We start from the raw sequence: 14308 nt of genomic DNA, 5'->3' as shown, positions 1-14308 counted from the left end.
GAGAAATCCATTGTCAGTCAACACACATTGTTCCTACGTCTCCAAAGGCAAGTTAATAACGTTCAAAATTAAAGTCATTTATCAACAACAACTAGAAAAGCAGCCGGCTTCTCTCGGCCTTAACTCCTCTGCGATAGCAAAGTGCAAAAGTCTCCTCTGGTTTGACGAGCCCACATTTCATATTGTTTTTGGAAAATCATGGAGGTTGTATCCTCACCATCCAAATTGTTATCTGCACAAATTTCAAAAGTCACTATCGATGTTTGTGTCCAATGTTAACTTGCACATCTGTTACGTTACCATAAATCAGTAGCAGGCCATGCATGTCACTCTAGGCCTTCAGTAGTACTAGTCTGTATCAATCTGCATCTGTGAGTGTGGTGTTATTTACTACATGTCCACTATAGGGTGCAGTTGATGAGGAAATAAGAGTCTTGAATAAACTTAAGAAATACTGCCATTAAACTGTTTGAATATTTACTATGAACCTGTGGATTCATGATCACCTCATAAAATTGCAATATTATTTGCTATTTTTGCTAGCTTCGGAGCTGTCCAACCTTTCTTAATGATGTCCATCTATTCTTGAAAAGTTTGTCTTGAAAATGGCTTTAACAGTAAATCTGCAACCAAATCCATTTCTTCTCCTTCAGCCACTGTGGGTTGACAAAACCGCAATTAAATCAACACAAAAATATATTTGCTTATGCAGCTTGTTAGAGATACAGTGTGCTAGCTCTGGCCAGTATGCCCTTATCACTGGCAGCTAGTGATGCTATGATTGGCTAGTGACTAGCCTATCATAGTTTGTGAAAACCGACGTTTCCAGCGCCTTCAAGCAGACCTTGGGTTACTCACTCAAAATCTGATTGCTTAAAGCATCGACACCTATTGTATGTTCCAGGGCCTGCAGAACTGATTGTGAAGGCCTCCGGGTAGATTTCTGACCTTGGTAACAAATTATAGCTGAAATGTGATTGGTTAAATCCTTAAATACGAAAACACACATATGGAAGCAGCACACCAGGAGAAAAGCAATGAAAGCAAGCTGAAAGACAATTTGGAATTATTTAATAAGAATTCATGGACAAAATATAATTCAAATTAGTCTGTGATTCAGATATTTTTAGGCCAGCAGAGAAGGCCTTGCAGGCCCTGTCAGCCCGCCACTGCCATAAATGCAGAACCCCCCCACTGCTTATTGCAGCAAGACAATGCCAAGCCACTGTCCCTATGTTATAGCAGCATGGCTTCTCAGTAAAAGAGCCTTTGTTACCATTAAAAAATGCCGCGTGAGGCCGTATGAGGCGCAAAATACGACTCTCGACTGTTGAGCAACTGAAATTGTACAACAGGCAAACCTGGAAGAGAATTCCACCTCCAAAGCTTCATCAACACGTGTGTTAGGTTTTCCAAATGCGTGTTGTTAAAAGTAATGGTGATGTGACACAGTGGTAAACACACCCCACCCAAACTATTTTTTGGAACATATTGCAGGCATCAAATTCGAAATGACTCAATGTTTGCCAAATTTTCCGTTTGAACATGAATTCTTTTGTATTTATTGTGTATTCAATTGAATGTTGGTTTGAAAGGATTGTGAAAGTCATTTTATTAGTCAAAGTCAGTCAAAGTCAGCTTTATTGTCAAATATGCTAATATGCATGACATACAGCACAGATGAAATTAATGTCCTCTCGGACCCAGCGTGCAAGGCTTAGAACTTTTGAAGTAGTTTCACTTTACATTTCTCACAATGATTAAACTCAGAAACCCCTTCTGAGGCTAAACTGTCAACAAAAATAAACTATCTGCATATAAAGTAGGGGTCCGTGGCAAATTGCCATCTAGCTACTGTGTTGGTGGAGTGTTATATCAGAATTCACATTGCTCGGGTGGTTAATGGAGAGCCCATAGTGGCACCATCAACCCATGGCCAGCTTTTATATCAAGCTTCCCATTGAATCCTCAAGTGGATGCAAAAAACGATTTATCAAGTGTAATTACGGAAAACTATGTTTAGGTTAGCTGCTACGAGAGGACATGTCATCACTGTCGAAATCCCATAGAGAGTTGATGCAGTTAAACGGTCCTGCTTACTTCATTTCCGCTTACGAGCAGAGGCAATGAGGGATGACAAGTTCCAATGCTATGCTTGTTGCTCTTTATGGCATGGTCACGCAACCTCTGTAATTGGGCAATCAGAGAGAGACGGGCATACACACACATACACAGGATTATAGACTGGGGGAACCGTTCTATTTAATACACACACCAAAAAAAGCCACACTGATTAGCACACTAGCCTCAGCGTTCTGAGATTTGGATTTCTGGGTATCATGACTTCCTGATACTTTCCAAAACGATGCATGTTAGGCTCATTGTTGAATCTAAATTGTCTACAAAGTGTGAATGTGATTGAGAATTGTGTGTCCTGTGATTAACTGGCAGCCTACTGCCTGAAGTCAACTGGGATAGGCTCCAGCATCGCGCAAACCTTTTTGAGGATAGACGGATCAGAAAATGGAAGGATTGATAGATGGGGTGGATGGATGGATGGGTTAGGTTGGGTAGATGGATGGTTGGATGGAATAGATTGGGTTGGGTGGATGGATGGATAGATTAGGTTGGATGGATGGATGTGTGGGGTTATAGAGTGGATGGATAGATGGATGAGTTAGGTTGGGTGGATGGATGTATTGATGGATGGGATGGATGAGTTAGGTTGGAAAGATGGGTTATGTTGGGTTGATGGCTGGATGGGTTAGCTTGGGTGGTTGGATGGATGGGTTAGGTTGGGTAGATGGATGGTTGGATGGAATAGATGGGGATGGATGTGTGGGGTTATAGAGTGGATGGATAGATGGATGAGTTAGGTTGGGTGGATGGATGTATTGATGGATGGGATGGATGGGTTAGGTTGGGTGGATGGATGAGTTAGGTTGGAAGGATGGGTTATGTTGGGTTGATGGCTGGATGGGTTAGGTTGGGTAGATGGGTGGATGGTTGGTTGGGATGGATGGGGTGGATGGATGAGTTTGGTTGGATGGGTGGGTTCGGTAGGATCATGGTTGGGCAGATGGATGGATGGGATAGGTTGGGTGGATGGATGGATGAGTGGGTTGCATGGATTAAGTTTGATGTATGGGATAGGTCTGGTGGGTGGATGGGTTAGGTAGGGTGGATGGATGGGTTAGGTTGGGTGGATTGATGGATGGGTTTGGTTTAGTGGTTGATTGGATGCGTTAGGTAGGATGGTGGATGGGCAGATAGATGAATGGGATAGTTTGGGTGGATCAATGGGTTAGTTTGGGTGGAATGATGGATGGATGGATGAATGGGTTGCATGGATTAGGTTGGGTGGTTGGTTGGATGGATGGATGGCTTAGGTAGGATGATGGATGGCTTAGGTAGGATGATGGATGGATTGATGGGTGGACAGATGAATGGGTTGGATGGATAGATTAGGTTGGGTGGATAGATGGGTTGGGTGGATGGATGGATGTGTGGGGCTTTAGGGTGGATGGTTGGATGGATAGATGCATGGGTGGATGGATGATCCAATTATATACCAAATGCTTAGTATAACAAAGTTACAAATTCCACATAAACACTTCTTTGCTGGTGTATGTAAGGTCTGTTCGAACTTTCCCCTCCGACCCAAACCAAACTCCAAAATTGCAACTCATACTTCTTGTCCCTCCTCCAAAATCATCCGTTTTTCTGCAAATTACCACCTGGATTCCACTTTGAAACCCATGCCACACGGTTGCAAATACCCATGACCAACCTTATTACACACTTACCCAATTACCCAGTGCTATAAGTTGCACTCGCGCACACACAAGCCTGCACGCCCGTCCGGTTTGCCGTCCGGTTTATCGGGAAGCAACAAAGGTCATCGGGGGGGAGGGTTTGTGAGAGGATATTGACAAAGTGCATCAAGTTTGTATCCAAGCTTGGCTTCTGCCCAGCTGGCTTTGGCAAACGATGCAGGTGCCACATGAGATCACCAGCCCAACTCGTACAGCTCATATCGCTGTCCGGCTACTGTGAGGCTCCATAACAGGTGCAGTAAGGTTAGGCTGCAGGCATCAACAGGCAAGGAAACAGACTGTTATTGTGGACCTTCCTTCAATCGTCTCCTCTTTTTTTCACACAACCTCAACCCCCTCCATCCCATCCTTCTTTCCCCCCCACCGTTTTTCTTCCCAGTAGCCCCAGGGAGCAATCGAGAGGTCCAACCTGGACGTGTAACCTGAGTGCAACTCTTGTGTATCGTGCGATGATGTTGAAAAGAGAAAGAGGAGGGGAAAGTGGCAGGCATGGGCACTTTGTCAATTTGTGTGTGTGTGTGTGTGTGTGTGTGTGTGTGTGTGTGTGTGTGCGTGCCTGTGTGTATGTATTCCTGAATGTAAATTGTGATAAATCTGTGTATGTGTGTGTCAATTTTACATTTGCAAAACTTTATTTGAACATTAATTAGTAGTGGTAGTATTTCATAGTCCATGTGGGGGCGGGTCAATTTTACATTTGCCAAACTTTATTTGAAATGTGCGTGTTTGTGCGCGTGTCTGCATGTATTTATGTATTCGTGAATGTAAGTTGTGATAAAAGTGTGTCTCCGTGTGTCTGTGTGTATTTATGTATTCCTGAGTGGAAGTTATGATACGTGTGTGCATGTGTTTGGGTGTATCGATGTATTCCTGAATGTAAGTTGTGATAAGTGTTTGTGTGTTTGTATATGTGCGTGTGTGTGTCTGTGCGTGTGTGTGTGTGTGTGTCTGTGTGTTGTTTATGTATTCCTAAATGTAAATTGTGGTAAGTGTGTGTCTGTGTGTATTTATGTATTCCTGAATGTAAGTTATGATACGTGTGTGTTTCTGTGTGTATGTATTCCTGAATGTAAGTTGTGGTGCGTGTGTTTCTGTGTATATTTATGTATTCCGGAATGTAAGTTGTGATATGTGCGTGTGTGTGTTTATGAATTCCTGAATGTTAGTTGTGTGTGCGCGCGCGTGTTTCTGTGTGTATGTCTTCCTGAATGTAAGTTGTGATGTGTGTGTTTGTGTATTTATGTATTCCTGAATGTAAGTTGGGATATGTGTGTTTATGTGTTAATGAATTCCTGAATGTTAGTTGTGTGTGTGTGTGTGTGTGTGTGCGTGTGCATGTTTCTGCGTGTATTTATGTATTCCTGAATGTAAGTTGTGATGTGTTTGTGTGTTTCTGTGTGTATTTATGTATTCCTCAATGTAAGTTATAGTGTTTGTGTGTATTTATGTATTCCTGAATGTAAGTTGTGATATGTGTGTGTATGTGTGTTTATGAATTCCTGAATGTTAGTTGTGTGTGTGTGTGTGTGTGCGTGTGCATGTTTCTGCGTGTATTTATGTATTCCTGAATGTAAGTTGTGATGCGTTTGTGTGTTTCTGTGTGTATTTATGTATTCCTCAATGTAAGTTATAATGTTTGTGTGTATTTATGTATTCCTGAATGTAAGTTGTGATAAATGTGTGAGTGCACGTGTGTGTCTTTCTACATGTATTTATGTATTTCTGAATGTAAGTTGCGATACGTGTGTTTGTATGTGTGCATGTGTGTGTATCTGTGTGTATGAGGGAGAAAGTGTCGGCTGGGGGGGCATGTGTGTTCTGGTATGTTGTGTATTATAAATTCCATCAATACATTTTGTGTACCGACATGACAGATGCATGCACACGACTGCTGCTTCCACTGCTTTAACACAAAACATTACACAAACACACACACACACACACACACACACACACACACACACACACACACACACACACACACACACTATCAATTGTCATTAAAGCCACTGACGGTGTAGTAGTACACTCGCCTGACATGTGAGCAGGCAGCATGGGATCAATTCCCACTCAGTAAGGTTGTGAATGTGGGTGTGATAAGTTGTTTGTCTTTGTGTTTGTGCTCTGCGACTGACCGGTGACCATTTTAAAATTTACTCCGCCTTTCAGCCAAATTTAACTTGGATAGTTTCCAGCACCCTCCTTGACCCCCGTTCAGGGTAACAAATACACTCTCGCAGGAGCTGCTATCAGCCACGGTTCACGTCCAGACACTCACTTGATGATATCACATTCTGCCTCTTAAAAGGCATAAAGAGGATATAAACACGGACAATTGATGTTGTATTTTTTTCCACACATTTCATACATTAATTTTTTGTGTATGTTGGAATGTTCTGTTTTCAACATGATTCAAGCTCACAAGAGAGGACAAACGTTTTGTTTTTAACCGTTTAATGCACCCTGTAACCTGATAAACATGATAGAGCTGTCCACTGTAGTAGCTGCTGTCACTGAAAGGGTTCAAATGTTCTCCATATAGCACAGATTTTCACTGATAGTGGGTACACGGTCTGGAACGTATCGCTGTGTAACGCTTCACAAACTATTAATGCGCAAGCCCGCCGGATGACTCGCGCTCTTGCCTAAACGTGACACTATACTGCAGTGTCGGGCCATGTATGTGACTCCTAGGCCTTCAGTAGTGCTACGTCTGAATCAATCAGTTGCAAGTATGGTGTAATTTGCTACACGTCCACTGGAGGGTGCTATTGGCCAGAAAATAATTTGTGACTTGAAGAAACTGACTCATTAAACTGTTCCAAATGATAACTTCAGTAAATTGCAATATTATTTGCTATTTTTGCTATCTTCGGAGCTGTCCAACCTTAATGATGTCCATCTACAGACGCTGCCCTACTTACGAACATTCGAGTTACGAACAACGGTACATTTTTGTCATGACATATGTAGTATGCTCTCCAGTAGTACATGTACTTTCTAGAGAATCTATTTTATTCAAGTTTTATTTTTCAGTACAAACCAATGCAGGTTACTTATACAATCCTTAAACATACTTATATAAATCTTAAACATACTTTAATAAGCCTTAAACATACATTCCATACAAAATATAGCGCTGAAGCAACTTACGAACAAATTCACCTTACGAACGACCGTTCGGAACATGTCTTGTTCGTAAGTTGAGGAGTGTCTGTATTCTTGAAAAGTCTGTCTTGAAAATGGCTTTAACAGTATATCTGCAAACAAATCCATTTCTTCTCCTGCTTCAGCCATTGTGGGTTGATAAAACCGCTATTACATTAAGACAACAATTTATATGCTTATGCAGCTCGCTACACGTACAGTGTGCTTGCTCTAGCCAGTATGCTTTTATCACTAGCAACTAGTGATACTATGATTGACTAGTGACTAGCCAATCATAGTTTCCGAAAACTCTGACATTCCCAGCGCCTTCCGGCAGGCCTTGGGCTGCCAACTCGAGCTCTGATTAGTTAAAGCAACAATTTCACAGACATTGAATTTTATGCTCCAGGGCCTGCAGAACCGATTGTGAAGGCGTCCAGGTAGATTTCGAAGCCTGGTAAAAAATGATGGCTGAAGTCTGATTTTTTTTTTTAAGCAACAGTTTCATCTGCAACTTATTTTATGCTCCAGGGCCTGCAGAATTGATTGTGAAGGCATCCATGTCGATTTCGTACCCTGTCAACAAATGATGGCTGAAATGGGATTAGTTAAATGCTTAAATACAAAAAAACATCTGGAAGCAGCACAACAGGGGAAAGAAAAGCAATGAAAGAAAGCTGAAAGACAATTTGGAGTTATTTAATAAGAATTCATGGGCAAAATATAATTCGCATTAGTCAGTGATTCAGATACTTTTAGGCCAGCAGAGAAGGCCTCACAGGTTCTGACAGCCCATCACTGCTATCCTGCATTCTATGTCCATGTTGTTCTAACTTTTACATCTGCAGCAACTTGCAGATTGTGTTTCAATGAAACGATCTAAACAAGCCATAGTCATACGCTTTTGACTGTATCTGCGCTCAAGAAAACTTTGCAGTCGACTGCATTTCATTATGAGAAATCCAGATGTGTGTGTTGGCTGCCAATATGTGTTCACAATGAATGTGCTCAGCTGTGTATGACACCGTTCTTGGCCTTCGCGCACCCAACTCAGACACACAAATGATGCCTCGGGCAAGACTTTTTTAGTGTTCTCTCTCTTTTATTGTGTCTTTGTTCCATCTCACCTCGCTCCTTTTGTCTTTTTTTGTGCTCTCCTATGCTTACTCTCACTTTGTTTTAAACCATTCTGTGTGTGTCACCTCTCAAAGTGTTGTCTGATCTTGTTTCAAACCCTCACATACTTTGCCCCTCCCATCATGGCGGGTCCGACCAGTCTCTTAAATCGTCAGAGGGCACAAGGGAGCTGGCTCCAGAAAGTCTGCCCTTATACCAACTTTGACACTGACTTACACACACTCATACACACACACTTTTGCACACCGTCCCTGTATGGCGGGACAATAATTGAGTTAACTTTTAGACAACTTTTTAGTTTTAAAAAAAGCCAGTCAAAGTCAGACAGCATCATATTCGTCATGTTCTTGTCGGCTGTGATATTGGAAGCATAATACGCACTTGTTTTTGCAGTTGTATGTGCAATTTTTGTATTTTGGTTGTGATTCACACCGAAATGCATTTAATGACTCATTGACAGCGACCCTCATTTCAATCTGGAAAACACCCTCATACATGTTAAGTCTCACAATTTGGTCTTCCGATTGTGACCACAATACTCACAATTCTTCACTTTCAAATGCAACCATTGACACAAGACAGACAGTTCACTTGTAAGGGGAAACAAAAGATAATGTAAAAACGCAAATTCTTGAAGTGTAACTGTAAAGTGTCCTTGAGAGTTTTGAAACACATTTATAAATGAAATTTATTATTATTATTATTATTATAAAAACAAAAGACATTTTTATGCGAATTGAATATATAAATAAACAATGAACACATGTTTGTGTTTTATTGACTTCTAATTTACACTTTTGTAACATTTTAATACACACCAGAGTCGCAAGTACAAAAACCTCGCGATTTATGATTACTGAACGTATGCACCCTAAATCTGATTACTGAACAAATCAATGCTTTTGGAATTTTAAAAAAAGGGAGCGTGGCAATGGAACAACGTAAACAACACAAACTCAAACCTTGCTTTCTAAGTGCCTTGGTTCAGATGCTTAACTTTGTTTTCATTGGTGACCTTAAGAAACTCGGGTAGCGTGATAGCTGTGTCATTCCGCCCTCTATCTAACAAAACACGCCATTGCATCTAATAGCATTCGCTTTATATTTCTTTATCAAGCGATCATCTAACATTATTTTTTATGGAGTTGTATGTTGAGTGGGCTTTCTTGTCTTATTATTCTCGAATCCCCCAGGCTGACAGTAATAGGATGGTTTCCTGTTGTGAATGGGCAGAGCAATATGATCCTCACCAGATTTGATTTTTTTAGAGGGGGATTGTTTTGGGGGATGTGGAGGTAAAGCAATCTAAACTTCTTTCTACCAAGTGACCTCAGCCAGACAGGTCAGTTGTCATAGTTGTTTTTGAGCCGCACTCTGAATCACATCAGACGCAGTCTAGACAAAGAGCGGAGTCCTTTTCCTTGTATTGTTTGTTATTGGTTAGCGCTGAGATTAAAAACAGGAAGAGAGTGTGACCAAAAAAAAACGGTAAAAAGCTATGGCTCGTGAAGACTGAAAGCTTCCTTCCTTAAAATGTTGCTTTCTTGTCGCGTGATCGGACTCGCAAGGATATGGAATGTGCAGTTCTTTTTGTTCTTTTTGAATCGAAGTGATGAAATGAGGTTGTGCTCACTTGGATGCACTTTCTCTGTTCAACCACAAGATGGCGGCAGCGCCATGAAAACCATATACCGCTGTAGCGAGTCTTCAAATATGAGCACATTAATGTGGAGTTGCTTGTTCTGTAGCCACAGAGGGACATAAATCTTCTTGTGCCTGTCCCAAGCCCGGATAAATACAGAGGGTTGTGTCAGGAAGGGCATCCGACGTAAAAGCTTGGCCAAAACAAACATGCGGATCAAACCTCTGAAGATGGAGGACACTGATTAGCTGTGGTGACCCCTTGAAGGGGAAAACCGAAAGGAAAAGAAGATGTGTAGTAACATAAAATAACATGTTTTTGTTTTCAGAATTGTGTATTTAAACTATACACCCACAGTTTATGCAGACTCCGTATTTGCAGTCATAGCTGATATAGAATTTTGAGCAGGGGTGGTCATTTGCAGCGTAATTTAAAATCTTTGGTGACTGATGCGTATGTTAGAAAACTAGGCAGATAGGCTTGCATTTCAACAAAGTGCCTCCTATTTCATCTCAAATATATATATTTTTAAAAATCAGACTTGATCTTGGTTACTCGCCAGGACCGTGTTATCTTGTCACAGCCTACACGATGCAATACAATACAATACAATACATATTGATTTTTATCGCACTTCAACAACTGAAGCTGTAACAATGTGCTTAACATGGACAGCTATCATATATAGGAAATAAAGCAGTCACAAAGATAGGAGAAAGTACCATAGAGTGAAACTGACTTGATCTTCAAGATCAAGTCGGAATCATGCTGAGTCGAATGCCAAAGTGTCCAAGTGAGATTTGAGACAGGTTTTAAAGATGGGCAGTGAGGGGGTTTGCCGAATGTTCAGTGGCAGGTCATTCCAGATAGTGGGACTTGATCCCTTCTGAGCCTCCGTTTAGTTTTTGGCACATTTAATAATGTCTGGTGATGTGACAAAGGTATGAATTACTGCTTCAAGGTGCTCATGAGAAAGGACCCATTTGATTTTAGCCACCTGCCTCAGATCAAAGAAGCTGGATTAACAACAGCACCAATTTCTCGGTCAAATTTAAAGTCACTGTCCAGTTTAAGACCCTAGTTTGTGACTGTTGCCTTCAGATAAGGAGCCAGGGGGAGCCCAAGTCTACAGGATGAGATGTATATGGGACCACAGAGACCAAACAGTATCACTTCTGTCTTTTTTTCATTGAAGTTCATGTAAAGGGTGTACACTAGAGCGAACTTTAATCAAGTACAGTGATACCTCATCTTACGAACATAATTGCTACCCAGAAAGTGTAAGTCGAAAAGTTTGTCTTCCAAACATTTATTTCCCATAAAAAAACATTAAAATGAGAATAATCCATTCCCAGGTCCCCATAAAACACAATTTTTTAATAAATAAGACATAAAACTACACAAAATATACCTTATTTTATGTATAATAAATGTGCTATTGTATTGTAAGTAAAGAAATACACTGTATAATAAGTCGTCTTATTTAGTTGTTGTGATGGTCGTTGATGTAGTTGCCTCTTGATGATATCCGAGTGAAGTTGCCATGCTTTCTCGGCAATAATACCCTCACTCACACTGTCCCCTGCTAGCTGCTTTTCGCTAATCCAAATCAACAGAAGTTTTTCAACCTCTTCTATTGCCTGAGACCGTTGCTTAGACAACACAGAAACACCCTTAGCCACACGTAGCAATGGTCGACTTCGCATACTCGTACTGGGACGTTAAGTCACACAAACACAAACCTAGTTTTTCGATTATCTCCTTCTTCTGCTCGACCGTAATTTTATTTTTTTTTTGTGTGTCTTTTTCGGCTTAACACTAGCCTGTGGTGGCCTTTTTCGATCCCATAATAGCAAACGTATTCTTGATAACAAACCACGTCTGCACTCAAAGAAAGGGGGTGACAAAAACTAGTCCGGCAGCCACCGTGGCGCATCTGCCGAAAACTAGTTCGTCAGCCAAGACTATTTGCTCGCAAATTTAATGTTTGTGAGGCGAAAAGTTTGTGAGCTAAAGCGTTCGTAAGCTGAGGTATCACTCTTCTTCTTCTTTTCCTTTCGGCTTTTCCCTTCAAGGGGTCGCAACAGCAAATCAGTGTCCTCCATCTTTAGAGGTTTGATCCGCATGTTTGTTTTGGCCAAGCTTTTAGGTCGGATGCCCTTCCTGACACAACCCTGAGGTATCACTGTACTTCATAATAAGCTGTACTCTTTTTCGATCCACATTTGCTTTCAGGACAAAACATCTTGAGGGACAGCTCCGCAGACACACCCACCCCCACTTGTGACCCGTAACCACTTTCCTTTCGCTTCTCAACAAGCAGCCACACGCCGCTGACAAATGATGTCAACTACCCGTTGGCTTTTGTGAAGGTGAACGAGCACATTTTTGACATTCCTGCCGCTCGCCAAGAAAGAGGTGAATCCCCTCCATCCCAGACATAACATTCAGCACTGATGATTTTCCCCCAGCAAGGTGGTTGTTTCACCTCTACGCTTGAGTCAACGGCACTGTAATTATGTCAAGTTTACAGCTGAAACACAGCTTGTGAAATTCCTCTGCCAGCTGGAGGTCCACCTGTAGATGTGGCACCTTTAACCGAAGGAACTTTACGACAAAAGCCGAGGCTCTTTTTTCAGGCGATGGCCAGAATTTGTTGCCAGACGACACGGAAGAAGCGGTCGCTCAAGTTTGCTTAACATTCGGTGATCATATGGTTTATTTAGCCAGCCAATGGAAGCATGCATACTCACCAATGAATTGCAATTTCAACGCTGTCTCCAATGTGTCAAATTGATGTAGAAATAACGCGCTAAATATTTTAATACAAAGAAATCGTTGAAAATCTTGATTACAGCTAACGCGAGAAGAAAAACAAATTTGTGTTAGCGTAGAAAAACACTATTTTTAGATTAATTAGATTCGATGAGTCTATTTTTCTCACAGTGAAGAAATTTACCTTTCACAGCAGCAAAAACAAAATAGGAGCTGCTGTTAAGGGAGCCCCATTTACAGCGGAAAATGAGGGATTACTGTATAACTTGACCAACTCGATTCAAATTTCTCAAGAAGGGAGATAAATATGAAAATGTACACCCCCGTTTTCGCTGGTGATGCGGCTGTACATTCAAGATTAATTAACCAATCGCATTCACATCTCACTCATTCACTGCCAGACATGTGCAAAAATGTGTCCACTCCAGTGCCAGGGTTTTTGTCATTTTCACTCAAATCGCAAGACCCACACACTCAGTTTTAGGACGACATAAACATTCAATGCAGCGTGAGAAACCTTATACTCTCTTCTTTCATCAGAAAAAAAAGAGTTAATTCCTAAATTATAAGGGTCTGGAGTTATATGAGCTTGAAATGAGGGCAGCTGGCCAAAATACACGCAATACATTCATAAGGGTTTATATAGCACTTTAACAGCAGCTGAAGCTGGAACAAAGGGCTAACATTGAAAAAGGGAAATGCTGCCCCCTTGTGGAAAAGAAAAAAAAAACAATTGCCAGGGGTCTGGCCAGCGCTTTATCGGCACCCAAGCATGAAAAAAATAAACCTGAACCAATTCGGGAATGGCGCTCTACGTCATATCTTCAATTCCCGAATAAATCAGTGAATGAGTTTAAATGGGAGTCATTTAAAGTGCATCTGAACAACTCAAAATAAGCTTCTGGTTTTCTTGTAGACTTGTATTGATCCTTCCACATTCCCCGGATGATTTTTTTTTTCTTTTTAACACATTCGGAGGATTTTGTACACAAAAAAAATGACAGGTCACTTTTACACCTCCCATTTTCAGTGAGTAAAAATAAAATGATTGATCTGGGGGTCATTTTTTGAAACTTCCCATTACAACTGGATTGGATTGGATTTACCTTTATTAGTCTCGCAGTGGAAAAAATTACATTTCAGCACTAAATTTATGAAAGGAAAGCAAAAGTCGAAAAAGTAAATACAGGAGCTGCTGTAAAGACATCCACTCTTGCGGCGCCATCTTGAAATCAAAAAAACTAAATAACAAATAATATGACAACACAAAGAAGCAGCGAGCCATTCATTCTTAAGCACTTTCTGTACCCTCTTTGTTACAGGAAACAGTTCTAAATGAAAGAGGAGAGAATAAAAGTGTCCTTTTCACCAGTGGATCAGGGACGTCATGGTAGAATGTGCATGTCTACTACAAGGTAAATGTTGAAAGCTAACACGAATCTGCGGTGTGTCGACTTCCTCCATCCAATGTATGTTTCCTATAATTGGCTGATGACCAGTTGGCTCTCGTCCCACTCCTCTGCAATACAAATGGGGATGGTGTGAAACGCCCCCCCCCAACCCCCCAGCAACCGTGGGCTGATACTTGTTGTGTCAACCCTGACATTTGTAATCAGGTGTGGTGCATACTCCCCACTTAACATGCCCTCAACACGTCATAGTCGACTCCACGTCCAGCCAAGTGTGGACCGTGTTGCTGCCCTCATCCACAGTTCCACACCCTGTAACGCCCTCTTCAGCACCACTGTGACGTTGCCACGCCATCTGGGTG

General features: G+C 41.4%; 1 long non-coding RNA gene across 1 annotated transcript in view; it reads left to right on the top strand.

The window, feature by feature from the left end:
- LOC148893502 (uncharacterized) overlaps nt 1–13921 on the top strand; it is a 60858-nt gene extending 46937 nt beyond the window's left edge. Inside the window, exons 5-6 of the long non-coding RNA XR_016116095.1 lie at nt 11998–12134; nt 13860–13921. This is a non-coding gene — a long non-coding RNA (uncharacterized LOC148893502). The remainder of the gene's footprint in view (nt 1–11997; nt 12135–13859) is intronic.
- Nucleotides 13922–14308: the final 387 nt, after the last annotated feature.

Source organism: Hippocampus bargibanti, linkage group LG09 (genome assembly GCF_051943395.1).
Source record: "Hippocampus bargibanti isolate YZ-2025 linkage group LG09, ASM5194339v1, whole genome shotgun sequence".
NCBI classification, from domain to species: Eukaryota; Metazoa; Chordata; class Actinopteri; order Syngnathiformes; family Syngnathidae; genus Hippocampus; species Hippocampus bargibanti.
Note: the sequence above shows the minus strand (reverse complement) of the source record. Positions and strands in the feature narration are given on the sequence as shown.